Source organism: Mauremys mutica, chromosome 2 (genome assembly GCF_020497125.1).
Source record: "Mauremys mutica isolate MM-2020 ecotype Southern chromosome 2, ASM2049712v1, whole genome shotgun sequence".
Classification (NCBI taxonomy): Eukaryota; Metazoa; Chordata; order Testudines; family Geoemydidae; genus Mauremys; species Mauremys mutica.
In genome coordinates, this window is record NC_059073.1 from 112666488 (window position 1) to 112679848 (window position 13361).

Genomic DNA, 13361 nt, shown 5'->3' on the forward strand with positions numbered 1-13361 from the left:
AAAAATTTGCCCAACAAAAAAAGTTGCCAGAAAGACTGCAGACAATGATTTGGAATTATGTAAACGGTTACATAGATTTACAGATTATTTTTTTCCATGCACTGTTATTTTATTATTATTTTTTTTTTTACAAGAAATTCACAAGTTTTTGCACTACTCTCAGTCATATACTGCAGTGGACAATTACAAAATGTGGACAACAAATATGATGAAGCCATCCACTTGTTTCTGCTTTGTTTTTAATAGAACAATAAAACCCACATTAGTATTGTATCTGTGTATATACAACCAAATACTTTTAATAGAATGCTGAATTAACTCAAAACTGGAAGAGGAAATTATGGGACCCTGCAATGGTAGTGACAAGCACCCAGAACATAGCAAACCCGGTAAACTGGAGAGTAGTGACCTCCGGTGGAAATCTCATTGCTTGTAAAGAAAACATCTGTAATCTCTATCTGTAGCCTATATTTATAAAACAGATCCGCCCTTAATGTGTAACGCATTCTAGTTCAGAAGAAAAGCTGATATTCAGAGTATGACTAAAATGAAAAGTGGATAGATTGCTGTTTGTTTAAAACTACAGTTTATATATAAACTTAATAAGAAGTGGATATAGTGAGGTGGAATGGATCATAGCTGACATTCTTCACTGTGAAATTCACCCATCCGTGCACCAAGCCTGAACAAAAGGGCTTTTTTATGGAAACCTACAGGGTGGAATAGCAATCACAGCCCCTCCGCACTCCTACATTGCAATTTCTGGCTTTTAGAACCTCAGAAATTACCACCCTATGGGTCTGCTCTGAGTCAAGTTATTCAGAACCAGCAGCTCCGCTTTGGAGCTTAAGTGGCCCCAAGGGCCTTAAAATGGACCCTCCACGTTGAAGTGAGTTTCAACCCTTGCGAATAAGTAGGCTTTTTACAGTGACAGATGTTTAGGCAACCCAGCTGCTGTAAATTCTTGTGATGGAACCCTGATTTTTCCCACCCAGAAAAGCAAGCTGTAATGTACAATTGCCAATTCATTTTTTTCCTCCTTGTATGGAACTTTTACATTGAAACTAAAGCAGAATAATTATTATTCCTTTATATTGTTGCACATTGCTCAGCTCTGGTGCAAAAAGAAAACCATAAGATCATCTTCCATCAATCACCAACAGAGAGTTGACACATTGGCATTGTGCTGCTGTCTTTCCCCACCTTCCCCTTCACACTCCTTTTCTCCACCTTTCTGTTTAATCTTTCCCCTATTCATGCAATTTATGTGAAATCATGAAAGATGATTTAATCACAAATCTTACCTGCTAAACTCTTCCAGATCTGAAACAAGAACTGATCCTTGTTCGGTTGCTGAATGTTCTGAAAAGCAGCAAATACTTGAAAAGGGAACCATGGTTGCAAAATGTGAAACAGTGGATCTAATACATGTTGGCCCTAAGGAAAACTAAAAGGCGGAAATACCACTGACAAAAAGAAAATTGAGACTGCACAGAGCTGGCCAACAACCCAAGAGGCTCAACAAATGTGCAGAGTTTTCTAGGACTCTGACGCTATTACAGAAGGTTTTTTAATATTGCAAAACCACTGCATAGCTTGGGTGAGAAAGGGAAAATATTTCAGTGGTCAGCAGAGTGTAATTTAGCATTTTCAGAGCTGAAAAAGGCTCTTGTGACTGCTCCTGTCTTGGCCTATGCGTTTCAAACCCCTTCCATATTGGGCACAGGTGCTAGTGTTTACAGTCTGGGGGACAGAAGTTCAGCTTAGTTATCCTGAGAATGTAGCTGTAAAGTTGAGGTGTTATACAGGTGAATTCCCCATTTGAACACAATAGGCAGGGTCTGCCTCACTCAAAAGATATCAGGAGAAACAATAGGCATTACTTAAGGGCTGATTGAAAGAAAGTCCATCAAGGACCAAAAAATCCCACAGAGGTTTCGGTGGGACTAAAAAAAATCAATTCGGGTTGGCTGTGTGAAAACATCTTGACAGAAGGACACAGTACATTTGCAGATAGTTGACCTTGTATCTTTTTAATTTATTACTTTTTTCCTGTTTGGGATGGGTTATTGGGTGTCACTATTTTAGGCCCCATCAGAATGATGAGCGAAGCTAAGGTGGGGGATGTGCTGGGTTAAACCTTGTTATGGGTTAAGTTCAAAGGTCTTTAAGATTGATGGGTGTGAATGCACCCTTCAATTAACATAACTGTAAGGATAAATTAATCACAAGTTCCCACCTTAGAAAAAGGGAGTATGTGAATCTGCCCAGAAGTTTGAACTCTGTGGGTGAAGGGTTGTTGTTTTTCTTTTCTGAATATTGTTTTGGTAAATGAGGGTGTGTGTGTGAGAGAGGGAAGGAGAACACATGGAACAAGACAGACATAGGCTTTGGCTACACTTGCATTTCAAAGCGCTGCCGCGGCAGCGCTTTGAAGCGCTAAGTGTAGTCAAAGCGCCAGCGCTGGGAGAGTTTTCTCCCAGCGCTGTCCGTACTCCACCTCCCTGTGGGGAATAACGGACAGCGCTGGGAGCGCGGCTCCCAGCGCTGGGGCTTTGACTACACTGGCGCTTTGTAGCGCCGCAATTTGCAGCGCTGCAGAGGGTGTGTTTTCACACCCTGCTGCAGCGCTGCAAATTTGTAAGTGTAGCCAAGCCCATAGAGGAGACACACTGAATAAATCCAAGCAAGCAAGCAGGTATAACCCTGAGAGAAACTAAAGACAGAGCTTTTGGATCTGCTGCTGGCTAAAGCGGCTTGAGGCTGTAAGATAAGAAACCACTCCTTTTGCTGTTAGGTCTTCCTGTGTTTGCAGAAGCAGAACTTTGTACATTCCTTGTAAAAAACTAGACTGCATCCAACAAAAACACCAGACTCCACCACAAATTTCTGCTCCCATCCGGAACATCTCCAGGGCCCCCCCAATTTTGACTAGTCACTCGGGCCAAAAGAGGCAATAGTATGTCAAAAATTGTGAGTTTCTTAGTCAAAGATGCATGAAAGGGACCACTGGGATGCACAAAGTGAGGTCTAAGTTTTTGCAGTAAAAGTTCCCCTACGTCTATGTTTCTGTCTCTGAGCATCTACCTCACTCTAGGTTTACAGACACTTATCTCCATCCTAAGCCCCAGAGCGATTCACAAATTGTAGGAGCAGCATGGGTGGTGGGTATAATCGGCCTGCCGCTGCCACCGAACCTCCAGTTGCGGGGGAAGCTTTTGTTTTATTATGCCCCATGCTAAGGAGGCACTATGTGCTTTTCAGCTTCCTGGGTTCATCAGTAATCTCCCGAGGCTCCAAAGAGATTACTGATGAATCCAGGAAGCTGAATAGCACATACTGCCTCCTGAGCCATCCTGGAACCTGTATGGGGCATATCAAAAGCTTCTTCTGATGAGAGTGACAGGCTTTCCCCTGCAGTGGTTATGGTCTGGGGTAGGGAAGTGTAGTGTAGCTGCAGCTACACTACACCTTCAGGCATGTGTGTGTGTGGGGGAGGGGGCTTGGGCACACCTCCAGGCAGGTGTGTTTGTGTGTGTGTGTGGGGGGGGAAATCAGGGCTTCAGCCAGCCCAGGACTCCTCCAGTTGAGGGGGGACTCATGGGTCTGGCAGCAGGGGAGGGGCAGGAGGTCTTGGGGCTCTGGCTGTGGGCAGGGGTGGGGGTACGGGCAGAAGCGGCTGAGCCAGGGGCTAGCCTCCTCTAAAGGGGGCTTCACCTGCCACCCATGGGCAACAGGATGTTTGGCTTCCTAAATCACATACAAGCTCCAGTCCAGTAGGTGGCCGCTGAGCACACCTACTCGATTGCGCCTGTAAAGGATTATTTCTATTTATAGTGACCTCCTCCTCTCTGACCAAGTTCTGTTCTGTTGGGTCTGCTCACTCCCTGGACTAATTTTGCCTGAGATCTCTCAAGGAATCCAGGAAGCCACTTTCAACTAGGATGTTTCCTTTTAACTGAACCTTCTTAAACACATTATCAAAGCATTAATACAGAGCCTTACTTCAAAGTCTGTGTAAGTACAAGAGTGCCTCACCCGAATCTCTTTCACTCTTCATCAGTAACTTCAGTATCAAGATTTCCAGGTTTTTACCCTTGAGCAATAAATGGCACCCAAAGAGTCTCCCCTCTTGGCTGTTTGGTTTTCTGCAGCAGTTCCTCGCTCTCAGCAGTAATAGTCCATCAGGAGGCCCACTCCAGGCCTTTCGGCTTCCTGAAGGTGTTGTAGCCCTTGTCCCTCCCTCAGCTCTTGCTGCCCTCATTTTTATAGAGGTCAGCTAACTAAGTCCTACCTTTTTTCTCAGGTGCAGCAGGCAGGCTCCTCAGACAGGCAAGTCCTCTGCCCCATGGAAATGGCATCCCCTACCCTTTCACAGGTTCCCTCAGGCAAGCTCACACAAAACAACCAGGGTAGGGCGGGAGAAGAGGATGAGGATTTCCCTCATGACTTTTATCCCAGAGGCTAGGGATGGGGGAGACCGCTGGTTCAAGTCCCCCCTCCACCTGAGTGGGAGAAGAGATTTGAACAGACGTTGCCAACTTTCATGATTTTGTCATGAGTCTCATGATAATTATTGTTTTCCTTAAAGCCCCAGCTCCTGGAGTCAAGAGGATATGTGATGATTACAGCCTTCATTCTTTTAAAAAAAAAAAAAGGTAAGTTTCTAGCCCTCATGGCTGTGGAGAAAGCTACAAAATGTGACCCCAGTGCACCCTAAAGGCTCAAAAAGGAGAAGACAAATCAAAAGACCACCACATCTATTATTTTTACATAATCTCATGATTTTAAAGCCAAACTCATGATTGTCAGTGAGCCTGACCCATGATTTTTGAGCATTTGGGGGTGGCAAATCCGCACCTCTCAAGAGAGTGTGTGCTAACTACTGAGCTGTGGGATATTCTGATGTGGACCTAGTTGAGGTGGTTCCCTGCATAGCATACTGGCTGCTGTGAATCAGAGTCAGGGTATGGCTACACTTACGGTTTGCAGCGCTGGTTATCCAGCTGTGTAGGAGCAGCACTGGTGTGTGGCCACATTTGCAGCGCTGTTGGGAGTGATGCATTATGGGCAGCTATCCCAGCATTCAAGTGGCCGCAACGTGCTTTTCAAAAGAGGGGGGTGGAGTGGGGTCTAGTGTGACAGGTAGCGGGGGGAGAGAGAGAGTGGATTTTTGGAGCCAACACTGTGTGTTTAGCTTCCTGCCTTGAAAAATCAGAACATTTTTCCGACCCCTTAGTCTTAACTCTTAATTGCAAACAGCCTGCAGCCAACAGGACTCCCCGCTGTTTCATTCGCTCCCTGCCTGCCTCTCATTTGATTGTTTACAGCCAGGTACAGATTGATCACAGCAAACAGGAGCTCTGTTTGTTTTTTAGATAAGCAGCAACGGCAACACGGAGCTCGTTCACAACAAAACAAAGAGAGGCTGCATAACAAAACAAAGAGAGTAATTTATAAAAGCATTCTGGGATACACCTTATACCCTGGAGGCCAATCACAGCGCTGGTGTGTGGCCACACTTGATGACCAGCGCTGCAGCACCAGCGCTGGAATCCTTATTCTCCATGCTGAGTGAGGTGTACGGCCAGCGCTGCAGCCAGGGAGTTGCAGCGCTGGAAGTGCCCTGCAGGTGTGGCCACTTACTAATTGCAGCGCTGGTGGAGGCTTTCCAGCGCTGCAAATCGCCAGTGTAGCCATACCCTAAGACACTCATCTCTCCCATTCATGGTATAGGGAGCCAGAGTACCTAACACAGGCTTTGTGAATTGCAGTGATTTTCTAGGTGCGTAAAAGTTTAGGTGCAGTGACGCTCAGCATCATAATGCCTAACTCCTTTTGTGAGTCCAGGCCTTTGATGCCATAGTAGTTGGGGCCATACAAGTACCTAAGATAGATAGAATTCATTCTTTTTACACAAACATATGGATTTATTAGCCACTCTGATAGCCCTGCCAGCCTACTGTTAGCTAAAAGACAACATAGATATTACCCAATTCAGGTCCAATAGCAGCTGGGTGTTAGCAGTGCACTGCAGGGCTGGGTGGCTGATGGTAACAAGGTGATCCCTCAAAGTTATTAGTCAATGATTAAAGCAACCAGACAGGAAAGACAGATAATGAAACAGAGATTTGAAATATGCAGTTGCTGGCTGCAGGCACTTTGCCTCATAATGCTGTCAATTGATGTCGGAAACATCCTAAATTAACAGAGTGAACTTGTGTCCTTTGGAAGAATTCTATTTTGGGCTGCTTACTGGGGTGGTGGGAATTGTCTTTGAAGCTCAAATAATCAAGTCACTCTTAGTACAGTCTTGTCAGTGCCCACCAGCCAAGCCAAAGTAAGAGCAAACCTTTGATGCCTGGGGAACTTCCAAAAGCAGCACACTATTACTTGTGGCAGAGGTAAAAGCAAGTGGCATCATCCGCCTTGAGTTCCAACCACGTACATCGGTTGTATGTATGTGAGTCAAGGCGATAGTCACTTCAGCTTGCATAAGTTACATTGTACACAGTTCTGTGTGTCGTTTTGTACTGGTTTGTGTAAGAAAGCAAGAGGGAGAGGGTGTTATATAGCAAATTTTACCTGTCAGATATGTTTTCCTTTAATGTTTAAGAAAAGTAGAGTAGCCAGTTGGTTGCCTGCTGTTCTTCCCTGGCCGGTACAGAAAAATGTCATAAATAAAAAAAAATGAAGTTGATTCAAAACAAAACAAACAACACTCAAAAACAACAATCCCCAAGCCCAACACAAACTTTCCCACATCAGCTCTGAAACAAGACATCTCCCCATCATGTAATGTCATCATCACACATGGACATAATCATTCAGCTTACTGTATGATCTATGATGTAAACCAGAGATCCCCAAGTGTGGGGCATGCACCAATAGGGGGCATGAAGGACCATCCAGGGGGGCATGGCGAGGCCCAGGCCAGCCGTCACGGGGGTAGAGAGGGAGTGCCACCCAGCCCCTTCCTAGCTCTGCTCCTGTCCAGCCCCCAGCCATGTACCTGGCCCCACAAGCGCCTGGCCCCATCTCCAGCCTTGGCTGCTAGCGGCAGCTCCATTCTTATCCCGGGGTGGAGGCTGGGGGCAAGGCCTGGAATGGAGCCACACCTGGCCACAGGCCTGGCTGCCAGCCCCCAGCACAGCCTGGCTGTGGCTCCACTCCCCCACCCTCCCCCACAGCCCCTGCCTCCATTCCTGGCTCAGGGGTAGGGGAGGCACGACCCTCAAAATTTTGGGGACCACAGATGTAAACTCTCAAGCATTGTCTGCAGAGGAATCCATCCCACTATAGCAATAATGCAGCCATTTCATTCTACTTTCAATATTGACAAAACTATTGAAACTTCAGCATGGAAATAGGCGGGTGGAGATGCTTTCTGGCATATAGTTTATTTAAAGTATTTAAGTTATAATAAATGAAGCCCAAGGCATTTTGGAAGATTAATGACCAGCTGAGAGAGTTCATGCTCCCAGGTAACCCCAAGCAGTCACTAATGAGGGGGAACTTTGAAAGTACCTTTTCTCTGGCTTTCTGATCATGTGCTGTATTTTGCTAGATGTGCATGACTTGTGTGGTTTGGCTTTCCCATTTCTGGAGAATTAATGCACAGTCCACTTGCCAATCAGGTCTGGAAGGGGCATTTCTAAACATTCCATTTAACTTGTAATCTTATTTATTGCAGTTTGGATCCAGTAAAAGCTCCTGCAAACCTATTTTCAGTAAGGTAAATGCTATTTTGTGAAAAGCCAAGTTATAAAATTTTTGGACAAGCTGTTTATAGAGTTAGAAATCAGTGCAGTTTTCTTCTAACAAATAGTTTAAGAAGTATTTATAGAGGCAGTATGGTCAAGTAGATAGGATACAGGTCTGGCAGTCAGGACGCCTGAACTATATTCCCAGCTCTGCCAGTAACCTACAATATGACCTTGGGCAAGTCACTTTAAATGCCTCAGTTTCCCCATCTGTAAAATATATGCACCTTTGCAAACCCCTATGAGTTATAAATGAAAGGCACTAAATATGTGCAAGGTATTATAATTTAAATAAAAATATAGATTAAAATATTTTTTGTCAGAACAGCGTTTAGAGATACATATCACAAGAGGTGTATAGCTATTTGCGGCAAAGTTATAGTGACAAAGTGTCAGTGTAGACACTGTGCTTGATTATGTCATGTAAATGGCCTCCAGGAGGTGCCCCATAATGCCCATCCTGATCTCTCTGGTCAGCAGTTCGAACTCCACTGCCCTGTACCCAGGTACACAGGCTTCTGCCCCTCCCACATTAAAGCTCTGGGAATTTTTGAAATTCTACTTCCTGTTTGCTTGGCGTGGACTGCTTACATAGCATTTTCTCGTCTGACCATGGTGGATCCTCTCAGCAAACACTCTCCCACTTGGAGCACACCTCAGTTGTTGGATCCGCTGACTCTGTAAGAAGAGGAGGCTGTGCAGTCCCAGCTCTGGTGCAGCTGTAGGAACTTCAATACCTACAGTCAGATTTCTCATGGCATGTTGGACAAGGGCTACAAACGAGACATGCATCAGTGCTGTGTGAAGATAAAGGAGCTGAGGCAGGCATATCAGAAGGCAAGAGAGTCAAACCGTCGCTCTGATGCTGCGCTGAAGACCTGCTGCTTCTATAAGGAACTGGATGCCATCCTTGGTGGCGACCCCCACCTCCACTGCCAAGAGCCCTGTGGATACTGTGTGGGGGACTGGAGAGGATTAAGTAGTGGACAGGAAGGTTGAGTTGGAGGATGAAGTGGAGCATACGGTAGGGTCGTTCAGTGGCACTTTTCCACTCCAGAGGGGTCTAGCCAGTCCTAGCAGTATATCTCTGGCCTGCATGATGCAGGAGAGGAGAGCTCAGGTAAGCAATCTTTTTGAGTTGATGCTGCTCAGTTATCTGAGGTAGAGCTGTCCTTCTAGAAGTGGGTGATGGGACAGAAATGTACAAGACCAGCTGTGTTTGCATGTTCTTCACATTCCCCTGTGTAGTTAAGCAGTGCAGCGGAAGTGTATTAATGCACACTGAGATTTCATGGGAATCCTCCAGCAAGATCACTAGGAAACTTTCCTGGAACACTTGCCAATCCTCTGCTGAAGGTTCCTTGGCACAGCTGCTTTGTTCCTTCCCCCATTGTAGGAAACTTTCCCATGCCAATTGACAATCACTTGTGCAGGGACTAAAGTGGCAGGCAGGCGAGCAGCATAGGGACCCAGTCTAAAGCTTCACACATGCAGGAAATGCATCCTTGCTTACCCTCAGAAGTGAGAGATTGGCTTCAGCGTCCCTCACCTGTGGAAAATGGTAGCAGAATTTACAATATTTCCCTAGTTGCCTGCAGTGATCCCCCTAAAAAACCACCAAGACCCTTTGTCCCATCTTGAGCATGTCCCCTCTCTCCCTGGGATGAACTCACCATGTTTAGGGTGTTAGCTGAGCTGTGTACTTGCCAAGGGATAGTGGGAAACCGATTCGTATTTTTAAAAGGTGTATTTTACTATTATGATTAAATGCTGTGTGCAGGGCTGGATTTATACCTTATGCACCCCTAGGCACAGCATCTTCAGTGCCCCCCACCACCCGCCTACAGCTAACCTTTGTGTTGCACAGTTTTAGAGAGGTAAAGTGCCCCTAGAACACTGGTGCCTCTAGGCTTGTGCCTACTGTGCCTAATTGGAAATCCAGCCCTGGCTGTATGTGCACTAACAATCATGCTTCTGTTTATTATTTCTTGTGCTTTTGCAGATGTGGCCTTCAGGGGAACCCACTACACACTGGCGGAGTGCCTCCTCCAGATAAGGAAGCGACCAAGGAGGACATGTTTTGAGAGGTGCTCTAACCCTCAGAGGCTGAAAAACAAGAACAGAGGACGTGGAGAGAGACTTTAAAAGAAAATTATAAAATAGACAAGCAGGACAGAAAAGGAGAGCCAGGAGCCAATTTTAATGGTTCAGGAATGGATGATAAAACTGATGGAGGAGCAAAAAGAGATGTTGAAGTCCCTAATCATGCTGCAAGTAGAATTCATGTGTGCTTAGCCCCAGCTGCTGCGGACACATAACTGCTTTCCATACCCTCCCGAAACTCCTCCCACACATTCCTTGCAACTTCCTGGCCTGTCTCGGTACCCCGTTCACTCCACCTGTTTGGACGGCTTCCAAAATGATACCTGAACTTACACACAGCTGTGAGAGCCTACACCATCCTTCACTCTTATCTCTCTTTCCACCAAGCCTATTGTGTGTATTGTTAAGAGGTATTTAATAAAAACAATCTCTGAAAGATAACAAATCTTTGTTTGGTTGCTGCTGGAATTAATACCCAGTGGTAATTCCATCATTTGCTGAGTACAAATCAGTCAGGAATCATCAACATTTTCATGCAAGGTGGCAAGGTAACAAAGCATGATAGAGTGCTGTATAGAAAGACACATTACTGGAGCTCATTCTCAAAATGGTGCCTCAAAGCCTCCCTGATTCAAATAGCCCCCACATTGTGCCCCTCTAATAGCCCTGGTATCTGGCTGCTCAAAATCAGCCACCAGATGATCTGCCTCCGTGTTCCATGCCAGGGGAAAATTTCATCCTTAGCCTCACAAATATTATGGAGTGCACAGCAGGCTGCTATGACCATGGGAATATTTTCCTCATTTAGGTCTAACCTGCCACAAAGGCAGCGCCAGCATGCTTTTAATCTGCCAAAGGCACATTCTATGGTCATTCTGCACCTGCTTAGCCTATCGTTGATGCACTCCTTGCTGCTGTCAAGGTTTCCCACGTAAGGCTTCATGAGCCATGGGAGTAAGGGGTATGCCGGGTCTCCCAGGATCACTGTGGGCATTTCAATATCCCCCACTGGAATCTTCTGGTCTGGAAAGAAAGTCCCTTCTTGCAGATTTCTGTGCAGGCCAATGTTCCTGAAGATGCATGCGTCATGCACCTTCCTGGACCACCCCATGTTGATGTCAGTTAAATGATTCTGGTGATCCACAAGTGCCTGCAAAACCATAGAGAAATAGCCCTTTCTATTAATGTACTCCATCGCAAGATGGTCTGGGGCCAAAATCGGGATATGCGTGCCATTTATTGCCCCACCACAGGAAGGAAAAGCCGCAAAGCCATTCACTATTTCATACACATTGTCAAGAGTCACAGTCCTTTATAGCAGGATGTGATTGATGACTTGCACACTCATAGGCACCGACTCCATGGGTTGGAGCACCCATGGGGAAAAATTGATGGGTGCTCTGCACCCACCAGCAGCTCCCCACCCTGTCCTGCCCCCTCTCACCTCCGCGCCGCCGGGTCCTGCTTCTCCCCCCTCCCTCCCAGCGCTTGCACCATGAAACAGCTGTTTCGCATGGCAAATGCTGGGAGGGAGGCTGGGAAGGAGGGAGGGAGGGAGGGCGGAGGAGGAGGAATGCGAAGCACTCAGGGAAGAGGCGGGGCCGGGGTGGGGATTTGGGGAGGGGTCCAATAGGGGCAGGGAGGGGGCAGAGTTGGGGCAGAGCCGAAGGCGGGGGGGGGGGGCATGAGCACCCACCAGAGCCAAGGAAAGTTGGCGCCTGTGTGAACACTTGCATTAATGCAGCCCCAATGGTGGGCTTCCCGACTTGAAACTGATTTGTGACCGAACAGTGGCAGTCTGGAGTCACCAGCTTCCACGCAGCGATCACCACGCGCTTCTCCACCAAGAGGGCAGCTCTCCTTTTGATGTTCTTGTGCTGCAGTGCTGGGGCGAGCTCAGCGCATAGTTCCAGGAAGGTGGCTTTCTGAATTCGAAAGTTCTGCAGCCACTGCTTGTCATCCCAGACCTGCCTAATGATGTGATCTCTCCACTCAGTGCTTGTTTCCCAAGCCCAAAAGTGACAGTCCATTGTGTGCAGCTGCTTCCTGAATGCCAAAAGTAATCCTGTGTTGTTTCTTTTCCCGGCACACAGCAGGTCAGGCAACTCTGATTCCTGTTCATATTGGGAGCTCATGATATACTGCATCACCAACCACAATGTGTTCATAACAGTGATCACAACAGTAGAGAGCAGTGCAGGATCCATTCTTTCAGACAGAGATGGCGGGTGCACAGTAAACAGAGGCCATTGAAAAATGCAGTGAAATGCAGTCAGAAGTCCATGGAATGATGGGATGGAAAAAACTGCATCATGGGATGTTGAGCCCACACCATGATGCACTGTGATCCATTTCACCTTCCCACAACTCCTAGCTGCAGAAGGTGGAGAGTAGCACAGTGGAATAGCTACCCACAGGGCACCCGTCTCTCTGTTGATGCTAGAGCACCAACTATGGACATGCTCTGCCAAAAGAAGGAGAGTTTTGTTAACATGCATAAGCAATATAATTATAGCAGTTTTTGATCATTGGCGTAACTTGCGTCGATAAAACTCTGTAGTGTAGAGATGGCCCAAGTGACAACTACCTTTTTAATTATGCCTGCCAGCAGGAAGTCCAGTCTGTGATATCTCAAAATAGGAAATGCAGGTAAGCATGGAGGTGAGAAAGGCAGGCTAAAAGATTTTCAAAGTTGTTGTAAAACTATATATATTTTTTTTTAATTTGAGGGGTATTATTCCAGGGGTTTGAGCTAAATAATACATCCATTTTCTACACAAATACACAAATCAATAATAAAATAATAGAACTCATAATACAGCAACTTGGAAAGTGTTGTACCTCTTTCATATGCTGAGCTGCACTTCTTAGGTTTCAACTGCCTCATCAGTCTGCCACATTGGCATTTGCTGCCTTATTGATGATTACTCAATTGTTATAATAGATATGTGCATGGTTTTTGCATCTACAAGCGTTTTGGCTGAAGAATTGTAATGAATCAAACCTCTCAAGGCCCTTCTGACATACTATTTTCTTCATTTTACAGATGGTAATACTGAGACACGAAGAGGTGAAATGACTTACCCAAAGACAAACAGCAAGTTAGTAGCAGAGCCTGGAATAGATCCAACCTAGACCTTCTGACTCTCAGCCTCCTGCTCTAATCCTTATGCATATTTCCTTTTTCAGACTTTAGAAACATGTATTTTCTTCTTCTTTATAATTAAATGTAGTGGTTAGAAAATCTTACATGTTATAGGGTCATTTTTCTTTCAGGCGGCAGCAAGAGGAAAATACACAAATACTGTCCTGCCGCCATGCAATGAAAAACAGCCAGAGCGAGTTTAGAAAAGACAGAGAGAAATAAAAAGACCGTACCAAAACACGTGAAATAAGCACAACAACGATCATGGCTTTTTTTGTTTTATTGCCAGATGTAGCTACTCTATTATTCTCCTTTGTAGTACTACATTTTTTGCCCCCAAACTTTCAAAA

The 13361-nt window shown here is 45.8% G+C and overlaps 1 long non-coding RNA gene across 1 annotated transcript; it reads left to right on the forward strand.

The window, feature by feature from the left end:
- The first annotated feature begins 3858 nt into the window (after positions 1–3858).
- On the forward strand, positions 3859–13051 carry LOC123364517. Its single transcript, XR_006577140.1, has 4 exons — positions 3859–4017; positions 4592–4658; positions 7694–7735; positions 12913–13051. It is a non-coding gene; the product is annotated as an uncharacterized LOC123364517 (long non-coding RNA).
- The last annotated feature ends 310 nt before the right edge of the window (positions 13052–13361 follow it).